The following is a 14,026-nucleotide window of genomic DNA, read 5'->3' on the forward strand; positions in this document are numbered from 1 at the left end:
TTTTATATAAGTGGAGTCCTATAATATGAAGTACTTTATGACTGGCTTCTTCCACTGAGGATACTGCATCTGAGTTGTAGCATGTATCAGTACTTCATCCCATTCTGTGGCTGGATATTGTTTCATTGTATGGATATGCCACATTTTTAAAAAATACATTTTTAATTTATAGATAAACATGATATCTTTATTTTTTTTCCCTCTGTGGTGTTGAAAATTGAACCCAGTGCCTCATACATGCTAGGCAAGCCCTCCACCACTGAGCCACAACCCCAACCCTGATATGCCACATATTTTCAACTATTCAAGAGTTGATGGATATTTGGGTGGTTTTCACTTTGTAGCCATTACAAGTAATGCTGCTATGTGAATTTCTACATAAGATTTTGTTTGAACATATTTCAACATTCTTGGGTTTAAAAAGTTTTAACTGAAAAAGATACCATGTCTTTTTTTTTACCCACCCAACCCCCCAAAATGATGCTTCATATCATATATTCCAGATGTAATTGATGTTTCCTGTTCTTTAACTTTTAATTTTTATTGTTTTTAAAAAAAATATGTTTCTTAAATGGAAATATGAATCCTTCCAGAGGTTTGTGGTGATATGCTTGTGGGCACAGAAAACCAAAAGAGAAATACTGTTCAACTTTTTTTGTAAGAAAAATTATTTAAAATTGAAAGAAGAGGAAAAAATGTTTTTTATACGAAATACAGAAAATATCCAATCTTTCATTGATTCTGAGACAGTCATGTTTTAGCACCTCTGGAATTAGAATGCATTTTACAATCAATGCTATGCAATGGTTTAATTTGCAGTGTCTTTTTCTTGGTGACAAAATAACAATGCATTAAAACAAATACGTCTTAGATGGAATGGATTGGGGCATTATGGAGTACAAGCTACAATTCGCATAAGATTTTAAGACAAAAATGGGGGACTTTGGAGCAGCCCATCAATGCCTATAATGTTTGCAGGGTTCCCCAACCTCTCCCTGCCTGTAAGGCTGTGGGACACAGTAGAATAAGTTGTGCCTGGCATCATACGGTTTCCAAAGCCCTGTGTAGGTGGCTTTGCCATGGCCCACTTCAGGGTCCTTATCTCCTCTTGAAGCCAGAATTAGACAGGCAGTCAGTACAGATAGGTAAATTGACTCAGGTCAGATCAAGGAGGCCAATTTTGAGTGAGTCTGGGAAGTTGGAGATTGTCACCTGAGGGACTGAAATGTTAATTCCTTCAGAACCTTTCCTCTACCCTTATCAAGAACCTGTCCCTCTCTAACCTGTTGCTAAGAATTGCCCCTCCCTACAGGGAGTTATAAAAGTTGCTAATTAATGTGTCCTGGGCTGCTCCATATTGCAGAAGGTGGGCAGAAGAGAAGCTTCTCTTCTGCCCACCTGTTTTCCACCTTTTGGCCATCCCACCCAGCATTCCTGGGCCCAGTCACAGAGGCAGGAAGGAGAGAGATAAGGGGAAGAGAGCAGGAGAACAAAAGAAGCCTAAGACCTATAAAAAGGCAGACTACCCTCACTTCTTGGGATACCAGGATACCAGCCATGGCCCTCTTCTCCCTCCTGGGAGCAGAACTGATAACCAGCAGTACCACTCTCTGACTTTGTGTGGCCACCTGACCTCTAGAATCACAGCGCCCACTAACATCAACTCCAATGTTGGATAATTCCCCCTTCCCCGTTTTTTATGTGTGTATTTTACTCCTACAGATTTGAGACGGACATTGTTGACACGTATTTTATTTTAAAAAGCCATGGGAAAAGCAAAATGAACAAAGGAAGGAAATGCAGACCCTACGCAAACTGTCAAATTTTTAATATTGTGTTTCTGTTGTTACCATCCTTAAAAAAAAAAAAAAAAAACTTTTGGTAAGGGCTAAATTTTAGCAGAAGGCAAATAATGACCATAAGGAAGCCTTGGCTCATGTTCCCACCCAGCAGGGGGTCAGCTGTTCCTGCCATTCAAGTTCTCCTCACCCAGGAAGTGAGTGCCTGGGCTTCCTAGATTCTTGGATCCCTGCATGGCCAACTTCCTACAGCTTGGCTCTTTTGAAAAAAAAAAAAAATTGTGATCTGAACAAAATGCCTCGCCTTTTGTCCATAAAATGGCTTGGGAATCACTTGACTAGCTAGGAGAGTAAGGAGTCTTGCCAAAACTAGAGAGAAAAAAATAAAAATAAAAACAGAAGCTCAGTATTTTAGCTTAAAAAAAATTAGTTCTGCATTTTCAAAGTGCTATATTCACTGAGGAGGGTTGTTGGGGATTGAGCAATATAAGCTGGTGAGGCACTGCTAAAGGATAGTCAACTTCTCTACAACCATTCAGGTTTTCTGTTTGTTTTCCAGAGCAATCGCTAGGAAGAGATAATTTCAAAACTAATGAATAAATTTTCGCAAATTTAATTTTAAAAAACAGAAAACAGCAACAATTTAGCACTAGATTTAAACCAAACATTCAATGTTGCAATAACCAGGGGAGTGTTTTTTAATCACGTGAGGGGTACACAGTGGCCAATCCCTCTCCATATGTGCTTCCTGGTTTGGGGGTTTACACTTCTAATAAGAATATGAGGGCTTCTCACTGGAAACAGATTATTTATGACATCTGAGATTATCCTTTCTCACTGCCTCTTGCCTAATGAAAGAAGCACACGCAGCAGTATTCATTCTGGATAGCAACTCAAGGAAGGCAAACACAGGTTGAGCCATGTTTCTAAAATAAACTATTAAAATTGTTAGTGGAATCAAAACCCTCATCTATGGAAAGGCTGAAGGAAATGGGATTATGTAACAGAAGAAGGAATACTCATGCATGCTGTGGATGCTGTGGGTGGGAGGGCTAGAAAGGAAATGTCTGCAAATACGTAAGACATTGAGTGGGAGCAAGATTTGGACTCACTGCAACACAAAGGAGACAGCTGCTGGTGTGATGTGAAGTGGACAGGCTATGACTTTCCAATACTCAATTTGTCTCAAGAGATCAAGGTGAGCTTTAGGAAAAAAAAATCTCAGTTCTTCAAGAAAGGAGAGGTGCAAGCTAAGGCTGCTCACTATCAGTCACTGGGTCTCCTTCATTGAAGTCTGTCAGTTCAGTGAGAGAACTTCATGACCCTTAGCGCCCCTTTAAACTTGAAGTTCTAATGTCCCTCAGCCTATGAGGAGGAAGTAGATCCTCAGCTGTCCACTGGTTAAGGAGGACCCTAGGCTTTCAGCATTCAGGGCTCTCTAATCCAAGTTGCAAAGCAACTCAACCCAGCAAGATCTTGGAGAACAACAATGAAAGCAAGTCCCACCTGTCCCTCTCTAGCAATCATTTAGTCATACAAATTAGGGATCACAGGTCACTTCTTTTCAGCAGGTTTACATCTCCCTTCTGAATCCTCAGTCTCTCTGCAGGTCATAGCTAGTCCATTGAAAACTCTGCACTGTTCCCCAGGCACTACTTGGGAGGAAATTGCTGGCCCTGGCACCAACAGCATTCAAACCAGCAGTGTCCTTTCCTGGTGCTGCAACTCAGGCAAAAATGTTATCTTTAAGATGGATGACCCTCCTGCCGGCAATTGCTTGGATGGAGTATTCATTCAAACACCCTGGGCTACTTACCAGCTCAGAACACAGAAATTGTGCAGGTAATTTCTACCCACCATCCAATCTGTTGCTTGCCCACCCTCACACCAGCTCCTATCCTGTCCTCCCCAAGATACATGTGACATTATAAACACCAGTTTTAGGATCTCTGACACAGCAGGTGCAGTTAGAAACTTCCAACACCATATTAATAAGAGTCCTAATGAAGAGCCAAAATAACCTACCTGTCACAGAGGTTATGTCACCCCCTAGGAAAGTTAAAGTGGCAAGTCATACCACACGTGGCAAATTTTTCTTTTGTCTCCACTTCATTCCTTCTGCCTCTCCTCAACTCCCTCTTCTTTATGTGTCTCAGTTCCAGCAAGATGGTTTCAGTAGACCTGAGCTGAGTTGCAAACTGCCATTCATCTGCTGTGCCATTGTGGGGATGAGCACTGAAATGGGAAACAGAGGAGCTGAGGGGGAGTTCTCCAGCACTCCCTCCACCTCTCTGTCCAGCAGGAACCTGTCATTTTAGGAATCTATCCCCAGCCAAGAATAAATGATGCTGTTGCAAGGATGGCAGATGTAAGCTTTAGCCAGAGTGACCCTACCTACTCCTGCAGATTTAGAAATGAAGGGCAAGCTTCTGCCCTGAAGAATTTCATAGCCTAGTTGCAGGAGTCAGCAAACATTTTCTAGAAAGGACAGATAGGGAATACTTTGTGTTTTACAGGCCAGACACTCAGATTCACTGTTCAATTCTGCTGCTCTTACTGCAGAGCAACCATAGACAATATTTAAACAAATGGCGATGGCTGTGTTTCAATAAAATTTGATTTACGAAAACAGGTGGTGGGCCAGATTTGACCCACAGGATGTCATTTTTCAGCCCGGATACAGTGGGAGAGACAAACAAATAATACAGCTATTGCAATTTTTGACAGTGAGTGATTATCTAAGAGAGAAGCAGCAAAGATAGCAAGGGAAGGCTTCCAGGAAGAGGTGAGTTGGAGCCATCACTTGAAGGACAAAGAGCTTCCATAAACATGCTTGCCATTTTTTTCTCCTCCACCATCATCTTCCCCAGTAGATGGATTATCTGTGAGGTCGGACTTTGAGGTCCCTGTAAATTATAACTACATCTTAGCCACCTCTATAACTCCATGGTCATGTTTAGAGCTTATCCTTATTCAGGATTCAATCAAAAGTTGAAGGGCATGTAACTTTCACTTCTGTTTTTATCACTGCTGATTTTCCTCTATTTCCCTGGAGGATGGAAATCCTGCTCCACTCTGTGCCACAGGCAGGGAGAAGTTTTGTGGCACTGCAAAAGGGTCTTAAGAGCTTGCTGGCTGTTAATCTCTATCCTAGAGCCCAACTGACATTAGCATCATGGTCTGCATTGACTAGCTGTGCAACCTTGGACAGGTAACCTTTCTATGCCTCAGTTTTCTCTTCTGTTAAAAGAGCATAATTATAGTATTTACCTCAGAGAATGTTGCGAGGATTAAGTGAGTACAGTATTTCAAATGATTCCTGGCATAGAGCAACCATTCATTACGTGCTGGCTGTTATTAACATAGCAAAGCTAGGCCCCGTCTCTTCATAATGATCTTGCACCTCTGTGGGGGGAGGGACAAAGAGGAGCTGCTGGTAGCTGGTGACATGCATTTGAAAATTCTAACCCACTTCTTCACTCCAGCCTTATTTGTTTGTTGTTTTAATCTCTCTGCCCTCGGCTGCTGCACAAGGAGAGGGGTTGATTGGCAGCTTAACTGTTTAAAATCAATATAAGAAGCACTTAGAGATTAAAGCAATTTAAGCAAGGTACTGGCTGAGGTTGGGAGCTAAAACCGCTCTTGAAGAAACAAGGGAAGGAGATGAGGAAAGTGGGTCAGAAATGAACCGGCGCGGAACTGTGTGAGCGGAGGTGAGATTACAAGGGAGCAGCACCACGTTTTCTTCAAAGACCATTTCTTTTTATAAAAATAAAATAAAATAGAACCCAAAGCCTAATCTCAAAATTGTTCCCACCTAGCACCGATTGTTCCAGGGACTTAAACACCCGTCTCCACCCTCTCCCTGCCCCCATGACCCCCACCCACACATGCACTCACCTTCCCCTGCTTTAATCTCTGTGGGAACCTCCTCGACAGGTAGAAATGGAGAAATTATTACATCTCAGCTTTGTTACTGATGCCACATAAGATTAAATCCTACCGAGCCCAGGGACCAGGAGAAGGTGCAAGGGTGTCACCATGAACAATCTGGGGCAGCCCCAATCAGGTATTAGATTTAGTTCACCCAGGCTGATCTGCCTTAGAAAGGGACTCTGTGGAGGGGAGGGGAGTTTGTTTAATTTAGATACATTTAAAGAATTCCAAAGAACAACAGAAAGCCTCAGTATTTTTCTTTCCCGTTTGTCTCTGGCATCCACTGGAACTTCCATTTATTGCACATTCTCTTTAGTACCTCTTTTCCTTCTTACTGTGCTCAAGAAGTTAAACTTTATAGACTTGACAGTGTTTCATGAATCCAGTAATTACAACTATTGCAACCTGGCCCCTAATAGTCCCTGCCCTATTTGCACCCCACATGGGTCTCTTACTGACTTAACCACATAACCTCCCCTAGCAATGAATCATGTGTACAGTTAACTAACCGGAGTGTTTCCTTACCTTGGTTCCTGGGTAGATTTCTCAAACTCCTCCTACAACACAGGTAAATTCCTCATGCAGGAGGAAGCCCACATCTGTGGTATTCACTCATATGAAGGTCTTGGAGGCTTGAGATCCATGGCAAAGACCACTTATAAAGAAAATAATTCAACCAAATGAGGATTCATTTAAGCAGGTTGGCATTGATATTATGGACTTCATTCCTATGCATTTTGGAGTCTTCTTCAAGTCAAAATAATACACAAACACACACAAAACACACACACACACTCACACATACACACAAAAAAACATGCATGCACACAAACACATCTGAAAAAAAAACAGTTCTTTATTAAAGAATATATGTAATGCAATTAAAGAAGGAATAATAAAAATAGAAAAATTGCCATTTTGCTACCATGAAAGAAATAATTTATTCAATAAGGGGCCAGTAAGAGAAGTCAAAGCCATAGGGTGTAAAGTTCTTGGATAACAGGATGTTCACTGAAATACAAGCTATCATCCCACATGTCAGCTCTTAATTACAGGAGAAAAAAGATCTCTTGTTATGTAGAAACCTGGTGGCCACCACTGTAACCAAGTGATGAATCATAACAACACCAGTAATGGGGTGAATTGGCATGACGTGCCTGCTGATGTCAGTCAGTGCTAATTACACAATATCTTGCCAAAAATGTGCAAAATTATCTTGTGATGAGAGAAAACAAAACCCCCAAATTTGAGGACATTGTTAAATACAATTAGCTCAGACTCTCAAAAATTGCCAATAACAAAATAAAATAAATAGTGTAGAGATAGACAGATACGTAAGTCCACAGGCACATACACAGGTACATTACATACATGCATGAATGAATCAGATGGTGATTGTATATGTATTAAATGAGAATGAAGGAATGCATAAATCAAATGCCATGAGAGCTCTATAATTGTATCCTCTATTTTTAAAGGAACTCTGAAGGACATTTGGAGAAGGCTTGGGCAATTTAAATGTGAATTACATGTTAGGCTGTCACCACATCTGTGTTGCATTTCTTGGGAGTGATAGTGGTAATACTGTTATATAGGACAAAGTTCTTAGGCTCTACAAATAAATCCTCAATATTTAGTGTTGAAATGTCATGGTGTCTGTTAACTTCAAATGGTTCCAAAAAAAAAAAAAGTCCATGTGTATGTATATGTGTGTGTGTTGTGTGCATGCACACACATGCAGATAAAGCAAATGTGGCAAAATGCTAGCAACTGTCAATTTAGATGGAGGCTACAAATGCTTTCACTAGAGTTTTCCTTTAGTTTCCATAGTTTCTTCTGGTTTTCAGTCGGAAATGTTTCAGCTACAAACTAAATGAGATGGAAGAAACACCCAGCTCTTTTCAAATGTAGCTACTTCTTAAAGGGTATACCAAACTTGGGGGCAACAATCCTGAGTTTCCTCACCCTTTTTCTCTTCCTTAACCATTGCCCTCAGATTTCCTCCCCTCTCGACACATGTGTTCTTGAATCACAAGGAGGATTGACAGTGTGTGTCACACTGCTGAACCCGGATAGGGAAGGGAAGAGGATAAAATGTGTGGCTAAAGTGGAGAAAAGTGTGTGGAGGGACAGTGGGAAGAAAAAGCCCAGATTATGCTGGTGAGCGGGCTAACAGAGTTAGGAGGACCAACCTGGCTTCCAAGTGACCCTTTCTCTTCCTTCTCTTCCTATTTAGCCTCACTCTTCTTGGCCTCCACCTGGCCTCCCACTTTTCTCTTAACCATTCCTGTTGCCCTAGAGGGCCAGAGGCTCTCCATCCAGTGCCAACAACTGGATTAGAGGCTGCAATTATAGATGTCTTTGATGAAATATCCCCAGGTGTCATCAGGGATGAAGTCTGACTGTTCAGAGTCCTCTTTCTGATTCTGTCTTGGAAGCTCTGAAGACCACAGTATCCTCTTAGACCTCAGTATCTGCCCTCCCTTCTGCATTGCCTGCCTATTGAGCAGGGGATCCGAACACCTAGGAAGCGGCCTCCTCCTCCACTGTCCAGCAGACTGATTGCTCCAGGGACCTTTGCTCTGTTCATTTGCCTTTTGAAGATCCCCTCTTAATGTTCTATTTTCCAGAACAAGCGAGGGCTCTCGACTAGCCAGCTTCTGTTGTTGTTGCTATTGTCTTGCCCTTTAATTAAATCTGACGGCTGGGCAGGCATGTTTGAGCTGGAGGCAAACCAAGGCCAAGTGGAATCAGGGCAGGGTGCTCTACCTCTTAAAAGCTGGAGTCTCAGCACAAAGCCCAGAGTAGAGCAAAGAGAAATCAATAATTCTCAGCCAGACTCATTTTTAAATGTGAATGGTGTTTGCTATTAGCAAGGGAGGCGCATGATGAGGAGTTTCTCTCGAGTTGTTTTTGTTGTATTCTTGGCTGTTGACTTATGGTCTTCACCTCGCAGTCCAATTCACCATTGTAATATCAGTTTTAAAGGTAGGTAGTGATTCACCCAGAAAAATGACAATTACCACATTAATGAGTGTGTGTGTGTGTGTGTGTGTGTGTGTGTGTGTTTTATGGGGATTGAACTCAAGGGTGCTCTACCACCAAGCTGTTTTTATTTTATTTTGAGGCAGCATCAAGTTAAGTTGCTCAGGCTAGCCTTGAACTTGAACTCTGCTTCCTGAGTACCTGAGATTGCAGACATAAGCCACCATGCCTGCTTCACTGGGCAATTTTTGATAGCTTATGGAGTGCCCTGCAGTGTGGCAGGCCTATACTCATGGGAAGAGGGAAAAGAACATTTATCACATCACATCACATCACACATACAGTTACCTATGATAAGATAAGCAGAAACAACTAAGGAAGATCTAATAGGAGAAGAAGCTAGTCAGGATAGGGACAGAGAAGATACTGGTGAGGAAGTGATGTAGAGCTGAGATATTAAAAGTCACAGGAATTAACTAAGTAAAGTATATTTGCACAAGTGTGTTGTGTATGGTCAGGTGTGTGCAGGCAATGTGGAGGAGTGTGATTGGGAAGAGAGAACAGTGCTACAGATATAGGGAATAGCTTAGGCACAGACCCTGAGCAGGGAACTAGGAGGGTAGGTGCTACCTTCACAGACTGGCTGCTAAAGGAGAAGGTGTGGAAACCAGGAGATGACAGTTATATATGCTACTAATTGATAGCATCTCTCTAGCATTTTGAGGATAAAAGGCTCAATTTCCCCAAAATATATCCATTACCCAATATCAGTTAGACCTTAGATTCCACTACTAGCCAATATCATCTTTGCCTTCTTCTGACCCTTTATTTAACAGTGCAAAGCATAAGCCAGTTACTCATTGATGTTTCTTGCAGCTAATATTGAGTGCCTACCATGAGGCAGGCTAGATTCCACTCTGAAAGTTTATAGCAATAAACCCCACAGAAACACCTCTCCTCACAGAGTTGTGCTGCTTCTTTTCCGCTGTGTAGAATTCTGGATTCTTGGAACTAACTTCTAGGAGTCCAGGAAGCATGATCGTTCCTCTCTCAAGTAATGGCTTTGCCTTTTAATTCCAGTGGTTGCTCTGATTAACAATGTACAATGCACTGGAAATGGATAGGCAAAGGGCCAACTTCACCACTCTACATTAAAAAATGGGAAGGATTTTGAATTTGCTGGGAAACAAAAAAATAATAGGGATGAGGTATCAGGTAAAGAAAAAGGAGTGTGTGTGTGTGTGTGTGTGTGTGTGTGTGTGTGTGATGTTGTTGTTGATGATGATAGAGTCTTGGGAGAGAAGGGAGTTCAGAGGCTTTTGCACCTAAGGAAGAGATGACCCATGAGAAAATACAGGGTCTTTGATTACATGGAGTGTTAAATTTACATAGAATTGGTTTCGAGGTTTGGGAGAGATGGTGAAATAGCAGCTACCTCTTCCCTACAGAGAAGCAAGCATAAAGCAGAAAAAAATAAAGAGAAGAAGAAATTAACTTCCCCAATTAAAACATCTCACTGTCACATTCCATCTAAGTTAGCCATGATGTAATTCAACTTCTTTCTGAGTGGTATATTACTTCAAGAAAGAGATGCCTGCACCCAAAGTTTTCATGACAGGAAGAAAGGAAAAATTGCAAGCAATAAGATGAAAATGAGATAAGTAATTTTCATGCAAAGAATAATAAAAAGATGTGATAAGAAAAATGAAAAAACTGTGAAGCTTGGAGGCTGTTGATATTTTACAGATCACCAAAGATGCACTTGATTCTTCCCATGGGGTGATGAGTGAATGTGGTAGAACTCCAAAGACATGAAAAGAAAAATAGTTTCTTGAACAACATTTTTTTATATTTCCTCAATATTTCTCACAATAGAAGCAACCAGTTATAACTTTTCCTTTCTCATATGCAGCTCTGTAAATTAGACTTCCTCCTCTCTCTAGTAGAAATATTGTAGAGTAGGTCAGGTTTTCCTCTTAATTAACAGAAAAATGACGAGTAGTAAGTATGAAACGCATCATGTCTTTATGGGAGACAAAAGGCTGCAGAATGTCTCAATATTTATCTTCCACTTGTAGGATAACTTACATAAATTACCACCTGAGACTTGAAGGTCCTACACCTTGTATTCTCTGTTCTCCAGGTAAAAGTGTATCTAGTTGGTTCTTGACCTCAGATAAAGGAATGCTTGTAACTTTGAAAATTACTTTCTGGGAAGGATTTTCCTAGAGTATCTGACACATTTAGTTACTTAATTTTTGTTACTAATTGGAGGGAAAAAAGTGAAAGCAGTATTCTTTAGCTCTTGAAGACCCTGAAACCCTTGTATTTGGCTAAGATCCATGCTTAATTAAAGAAAGCTGGTATTTCCTGCAACACAGGGCCACTAAAATAACAATGAACAACCCAGCAATGAAAAATGGCCAGATGTGGATGGGGAAATTGTACCCTAGAAGCTCAGAGATCCTCATTTTCAATTGCTTGTCCATCTCTGTGTGTGAAATGTACTATGGGTATATAACAAATACATACATACATATATATATATATATATATATATATATATATATATATATAGTTATATACCCATTGTAATTGGTATGTACACATAGTAATATTGAAGTAATATACCACTCACAAAGAGGTTGAATAACATATACAATATAATATGGGTATATAACAAATATACATATATATGCATATAACAAATATATATATAATAAATACATATATATAATAGATCCATAGTATATTGTATATGCACATACAATATATAGGTATATATAGTGTATTAATATGTGGGTATATGTGAAATGTACATAGAGTATATTACATATGTTTGTATATATGTGTGTGTAGATAGATAGTTGTGTTCATGTATTTTCTAATTTTTGCAAGATGACATATAAATGAGGAAAATTATAATTCAGCTTAGAATGTTAAGTTCAACAATGGCACACTCCTCAATAGTCCTAGCTCAAGATTTTGACTGAACTCTGTAGCCCCTCTCTGATATATGCCAATTATCCTCAGGCAATATGGTGGTACTCACCATCAGGGACCCCACAGCCTTGAAGACAGTTGCCTCTCATGAGCACTGACAGATGCACATTTTACTAGTTTTCTTGGAAACACAGAGTTTCTGGGCCCAGTCCTGGAATCACCTCATCTTTTCTCAGTATTAGAACCATGGTCTTCTATAACACCCCTACTGTTCTTCCTTGTGCAAAAGCAGATAGTTTCACAGAAGCCGCAGTGAACAGGCCTCTCAGACTGAGAACTGATCTGGTAAAACAGAACCTTAAGTCCAGCAATGTACACCCAAAAAGTGTGGCTGCTTAGAGTAGTTACAAATTTAACACAATTGCTTGGAAGAATGAAAATAAAATGATACTTCTGGGGGTCATGTCCAGACAATGTTACTTCCCAGCCAGATTTTACTTTTTTTACACCCAGTAGACATGTTGTAAATAAAATCATACCCCAGACATGAAAGCACAGTTTTTATCTAGCTCCCTCTTATTAACTCCCTAACTATTACCAATTTTTCTTCCTGTATGGACCTACAAATTGTATAGTATGACTCATTTTGAAACACTGCTTTCTGTTTTTCTAAGCCTATAAAACAGTTTTATTATCCCTGGTGGTTATTTTGCCCAATTCACAATTTCAGTACGTTGGGCACTGATGTCTTTTTGGAGAGTGTAGCCCATTATCCAGCAGCTAAATGCTTGTGAGACATGGCTACAAATTCCCATATCAACCCCTTCCCTCCAACCATGACCTCTAGAGCAGAGTTGAGGGATTTTGTTTCTTGTTTTTCCCCCTTCAGGAATTCTGCAAGTCTACATGGTATCTTATTTCAGTTTAACATGATTCTGTGTTACATAGAAATTTTAATGGTTGGAAGGCTTCAGAGCAATTTGGGTAAGTTTTATCTACCCCAAAGCCATCTAGGTTAATAGAGGACTCACACATTCCATCCTTTCACCTCCTGTCCTTCACAGTTCTGCTTCCAAAAGGGATCAAAAGGTTGTGCCCTTCTCTTTGTAGGATTCCAATTATCTTGGAAAGGTTCATTACCCCAGACAGAGGTACAGAAAATGGCTTCTCAGAAGGCCTCTGCTGCTCAGAGTACCAGTGAGCACTTGCTGAATATTCTTTCATGTTAATGGAGATATTGACTTTAAAAGTATATATCACTCATTATTCTCTGGGATACTCTTTAAAAATTATGTTCACACGTCCATCAGCAAACGATTGCCCTGTGATTTCAGCTCAGTAATTATCATTCAGACATTGATGAATCATTCATACCCACTGATTGTTTTCTCCGTCTAATAAAATAGACAATATGACTTTGTGGTGGAGGGTTCCAGGGTTTCCCCAATACCCAGTTCCACTCTCCTCTGGGGCACAATTTAATTTTCTACTTCCTCACTGCTTTGTAGTCAGTTAGGTAGGACCACAGATCTAGTTGTGACCAATGAAACAAGAGAGGAAGTGATATAAGTTATTTTTGAAATGAAATTTACTTATGAGACTGATTTGTACTCCCATTGCCTTCCACATTGAGTATGGAGGCCATACTTCTGGATGAAATGTCCTGGGTCACTGAGTCACCATATGGAAGATAGTTGCTTTGGATGGCCACTTGGAATTTTCATGAGTAAAAGTATACCTGAGGTTTGCTAAAGCATCGAAACCTTCTTTGGGTTTGCTATCATCACAGCATAATCTGTTCTTTCTTAAGCAATAAAGAATTCTGCCATAATTAGGCATAATATCATGTGGCCCAGGGTAAGATCAGGGTCATTGTAAGATTTAGAGTTTATGACTGGCCTCTGTTATACATACTGTCCAGTTTATGCCAAAGCAGCTACATGAGGTTCTACCAGAGATGCAGTAAATTGAATGGTTTCCTACAGTCCAGGGTCTACACATACAAGAGACTGTAGCAATTCCTGTGATGTGAATAACTTCACTCAGAACAATACTATTCATCATTAGAAGTAACAAGTTCATTGGTTGTATGGTTTGAACATGAGATGTCCCCCCAAAACTCCTGTGTTAATGCAAGGATATTCGTGGGTAAAATCAGTGCCTTATGAGATCTGCAACCTAATCAGTTCTTCCTAGTTTGAATGGATTAACTGAGTGGTAACTGTAGGCAGTTGGGGCTTAGTTGGAGGAGGTGGATCATGGCCCATCTTGCCTGTGGCCTCTCCTCTTTCTCCCTGCTGTTTGACCACCATGAGCTGAGTAGTGTTTTTCCATCATACCCCTCCACCTTGATGTTCTGCCTC

Source organism: Spermophilus citellus (genome assembly GCF_964194105.1).
Source record: "Spermophilus citellus genome assembly, chromosome: 2".
Classification (NCBI taxonomy): domain Eukaryota; kingdom Metazoa; phylum Chordata; class Mammalia; order Rodentia; family Sciuridae; genus Spermophilus; species Spermophilus citellus.